The sequence below is a fragment of the Penaeus japonicus genome, unplaced genomic scaffold (assembly GCF_977035675.1).
Source record: "Penaeus japonicus unplaced genomic scaffold, GWHDUDI00000001_assembly GWHDUDI00000031, whole genome shotgun sequence".
Taxonomy (NCBI): domain Eukaryota; kingdom Metazoa; phylum Arthropoda; class Malacostraca; order Decapoda; family Penaeidae; genus Penaeus; species Penaeus japonicus.
Genome location: NW_028234433.1, coordinates 14,498,573 through 14,503,572, shown reverse-complemented (window position 1 = coordinate 14,503,572; position 5,000 = coordinate 14,498,573). Strand labels below are relative to the sequence as shown.

The 5,000-nt window shown below is 43.4% G+C and overlaps 1 long non-coding RNA gene across 1 annotated transcript in view; it reads left to right on the top strand.

Moving 5' to 3' along the window:
• Nucleotides 1-4,553, top strand: part of LOC147468041 (uncharacterized) — an 85,068-nt gene extending 80,515 nt beyond the window's left edge. The window contains exon 2 of the long non-coding RNA XR_015192614.1: nt 3,990-4,553. This is a non-coding gene — a long non-coding RNA (uncharacterized LOC147468041). The remainder of the gene's footprint in view (nt 1-3,989) is intronic.
• Nucleotides 4,554-5,000: the final 447 nt, after the last annotated feature.

Sequence of the window (5,000 nt, the reverse complement as noted above, 5' to 3'; positions counted from 1 at the left end):
CATAACCATTATTCTCCTCCTCCTTCACCTTTTATTAACGCCCGGGTTCGATTCCCGGCCATCGCAATGAACATGAAAAGTGTTCAATTTTGGGATATTTATTGTTGTTATCTCATTTTATTATTATTATAATTATCCTCATTATTATTATTAATATCACATTATCCTCCTCCTTCTCATCATCTTTATCATCATCATCATCACCATCCTCATCCTCTTCATCATCACCACCATCATCACCATCATAATCCTCCTCCTCCTCATCATCATCATCTTTATCCACATCATCAACATCACCATTATCCTCCTCATCATCATCACCATCCCCATCCCCACATTTAAGTTGTCGTCATCACCCCTATTGATGATATTACCGTTATACAAGGCCTCTTCACCGACAGCGAAGAACGGCCACCTCCTCAAACGGGTCGCCGTCCATCACACGCTGCAACAATACGTGTCTGTCTTGCAAGGAACCCGTTCCCTCGTGCAACAACTCCTTCACGCTGGATTGAAGCTCCCTCCCTCGTGCAACCACTCCCTCACGCTGGATTGAATTTTCTTCCCTCGTGCAACCACTCCATCACACTGGATTGCAACTGATTCCCTCATGCAACCACTCCCTCACGCTGGATTGAAACTCCATCTCTCATGCAACCAATCCATCAAGATGAATTACAACTTATTCCCTCATGCAATTACTCATTCAGGCTGGACTGCAATTCTTGCCCTCAAGCAACCACTCATTCATGCTTGGTTGCAACTTCCTAATGCAACCACTAGTTCACGCTGGATAGCAACTCCTTCCCTCATGCAACAATTCCTTCACGTTGGATTGCATACTCCTTCCCTCACGCAACAATTCCTTCACGCTGGATTGCAACTCCTTCCCTCATGCAACAATTCCTTCACGCTGGGTTGCAACTCCTTCCCTCACGCAACAATTCCTTCACGCTGGGTTGCAACTCCCTCACGCCTATCAGTGTGAGTCAGTCTTTGGACCCACGTTTAAAAAGGCTAAAGAAACTTGATGAAGCGAAGAGAAAAAGGATAATAATCTCATGGACAGATCTAAGAGGAACGAAAAGGAAAGAGGGGATGGAGGGAAAGGGAAAAGAGGAAAATGGGGGAAGTGAGAAGGAAGGAGAAGAGGAAAAGGACAGAGGAGATGGGATGGAGGGAGAAGAGGAGAAAAAAGGGGGGAAATTAGGCAGAGAGAGGAAAAAGATGAAATAAAAGAAGAGAGGGAGGAACAGGAAGAGAAAAAAAAGGGAAAAGGAAAGGAATATGAAGAATAAGGGGAAGACGACAGGGTGGAAGAGGAAGAAGAAAGGGGAAACGAGAATGCGAAGGAAGATAGGGATGGATAGAAAAGCAGTAATAATTCTACAAATTTTATTATTGCTATTACTCTTTACATTACTGATTGCTACAACTACTACTGTTTCTTCTATGTGGTAGTTTCTGAACTGGAGAGGTTAGTGATGACTGACTGAATGCAACAGGTCCGAATAACAACGTTGTATTTCAAGTACTTCTCATGTAATTATCAACATCAACATCATCAATCTGTCTAATTCATCTTCGCCTCGGTATATAAAATCTAGAATAAACACTCGACGAAGGAGACAATAGAAATCAGGAATAAACGAAAACAAAGGAACAGGAAAAAGGAAAATAGAAAGATATGTTGTTGTGATGCGTCCGCGGCGATGAACAAGCACGAGCACTCACATAATGGGCCATTTGTTATTCGTACAACAAAATGAGCCTGTAGATTAACCCGTAACATTACCAACCCTGTGATTCACGGCGGCGCGTGCAAGGGCGGTGGAGGAGGGATGGAGGGGGGAGAGGGAGGGAGGGGTTAGGGGGCCGGTGGTGTAGGGGTAAGGGTAGAGTTGGGGGGGAGGGGACAAGGGGGTTGTGGAGATGGGGTGACTGAGTGCCTAAGGGGACTGTAGGATTGGGGAGAGAGAGGGAAGGGGTTGGGAACACAGGGGCAGTGTGGTAGGGGGGTGGAGGGTGGGGAGTGGATACGGGAACACGGAACGACCGTGACATTGGTCAGGTTTTTACCACTGCGCTATTAAGTTGACAGTGCTCGTGCGTCGCGCTCGGGTGAGCACCGCGACGTCCCTCGGAAAGCGCTCGTGTCACTGCCGCTGTCACATGACGGATCCCGGTCGGACGTTTATTCTCTCTCCCTTCCGAATCCGCCGTTTTTCGGATGAACAATGTGACATGCCATCGCCGTACCTGAAGGAATGCTTATTTATGCAGATGATTTACAGCGAATTGATTGCAAGGGCTACGGATTTGCCCTCTGGCCTGCAGGGTCACAAAGGCTCTCCACTTGGTAAGGTCGAACGGTAGGCGAAGCAGCCGAGTCATGGGCGTTATTCAGGCATGGGCGGGGGCGGAGGTCACATGCTAAGGGTCCTCTTCCTCTCTTCACGTGGGCGCCGCCTCCACTCGCCGCTCTCAAGACGCGAAATTGAGTTAATCGTGTTAGTACTGGGCGTGTAATTTCCTCTCCAAGATATATGTAGTTTAATACAAGGCATTACATCTTGAATTGAGCCCTATTCCCTCTCGTGACGAGGGGAACGTTGTCTTTCCCGGCTGGCTCCGCGGAACAACTGCCTGCGTACCGCCAGTGAAATTATATACATGTTACGGGGCATGACAGAAATTACCTAGGTTGGGATTATCAGAATAATTCCCCGATGGATTATCATGTCCACAGGAGATTTTGCTCTGCGTGGAAACTGCGCGATAAACACTTTAGGGAAGTGGAGGTCGAGGGGTTGTGTGGCAAGGGGGGGGGAGAGAGAGAGAGAGAGAGAGAGAGAGAGAGAGAGAGAGAGAGAGAGAGAGAGAGAGAGAGAGAGAGAGAGAGAGAGAGAGAGAGAGAGAGGGAGGGGGAAAGGAGAAGTACGATGAAGGAGGAGGGTATAAATAAGAGGAAGCGAGGGAAAAGGAAGAAATATGAAGGAGGAAGAAGGTGAAAATAAGAGGAAGGGAGTATGAGAAACAAGAAGAGGAATGATAGTAATAGTGGGAGAAAGAGGAAGGGGGACGAGAATATGAAAGAATATAAACACAGGGAAATATGCTTGCAAGAGAGGAGTGGTAAGAAGAAGAAGAGGAATAATTGTAATAGTAAGAGAGGGAGGAACAGGGGGAAAGATGATAAAAGAAAGAAGACATAGGAAGAGGTGGTTGGAAGAGAGGTGGTTGGGGGAAGGGGCGGCGAAGGGGATCGGGAAATGAGACGACTACGATTACAGGTGATGCGGCTAACCTGTGACCCCTGACCTTGCCCCCCCCCCCCTCGCAGTCCTCTTTGTCAGCAGTTGCTTTTGGGCTCGAGGGGGCGCTGGGATTTATGTCCGCTTATATACACATACAGACATTCGTGTGTGTGGGCGTGCGTCAATGTATGTGTGTATCTGTGTATGTATCTATATAGGCATGTGTACATAACTGACATTGACCGAGGAATATCTGTAGATATAAAATTAGAATGATTGTGTAATTATTACTCTTAGTAGTAGTAGCCATTATTAGTATCATTATTATCATTATTATCATTATTATTATGAGCTCCAATATTATTATTCTGATGATGATGGTGATTATTATTATTTTTTATCATTATCATTATTATTGTTATTATTATTATTATTGTTATTATTATTATTATTATTATTATTATTATTATTATTATTGTTGTTGTTATTATTACCATGGATACTATTACTATTACCTGATTAGATTAATTTTATAATTTTCATGACATTTCATGTTGAAGTCATTTCATGAATATTATTTGTCTTGAGTCCTATCACCATTATCCCCGTTTTTTGCGAAAATATTGATTTTTTATTAGTTTTAAAGTTGTTTACCTTACCGTTATATATCTTATATAATTACAATTATAATAATTAATAATTATATTAATATCCACTTCTCTTCCTTTACAGGTGAGTTTCGAGAAGGCGCCGGCAAGTGAGAGGGAAGAAAAGCTAAAGAAAATAAATAAGGAAAAAATAATTGTGAATGAAAGGGTGATAGAATGTCGCTGGTGAATGTATAGTTCCATTTTGCTGCGACTAAAATTTCGAGTTTAAATAATTGTTATCAGAAAAAACGTACACGTGCATGATCGGACAAGCACATGCATTCTTGTGAATACGTGTGCGCATTCTCACACAAAACCTGTACCTACAGATACACTCACACACACACACACACACACACACACACACACACACACACACACACACACACACACACACACACACACACATTCACATTCATATACACAGACACACATTCACATACGCATACCTACATACATACATGCATGCATGTATACACACACACATGCATACATACATACACACACATACACACACATACACACACACACACGCGCGCACACACAGACACACAGACACACAGACACACACACACACACACACACACACACACACACACACACACACACACACACACACACACACACACACACACACACACACAAACACACACACGCGCGCGCGCATTACTAGGGTAACTGGATTTATGTTTAAAACAAAAAATAATAAATAATAATGAATATTAGCCAATTACTTGATTAACTTTATTATAAGTTGACATTAAAGACGCCACTTAACAAGTTCATCAAGATGCATTTGATTAAAAAAAAAAAAAAAAAAAAAAAAATCCGATTTAATTAATGACACGTGATAGAGGTGGGACGGGAGGTAGTGATGGTGGGGATGGTGGGATGTAGGGGGGGGGTAAAGACATTATGCATTCCTTGGTTCTTTTCTTAAGAATTTTCTAAGGATTTCTCCTCCGTTGATCGTGATCCGCGGATGAGAAAATGAACAAGTTTCCGATTCGTTGCAACGATAGTGTCATGCGAATGTGTCATGCATCAAGTGGTTTGAGTGAAGCGAAAGAGAGAGAGAGAGAGAGAGAGAGAG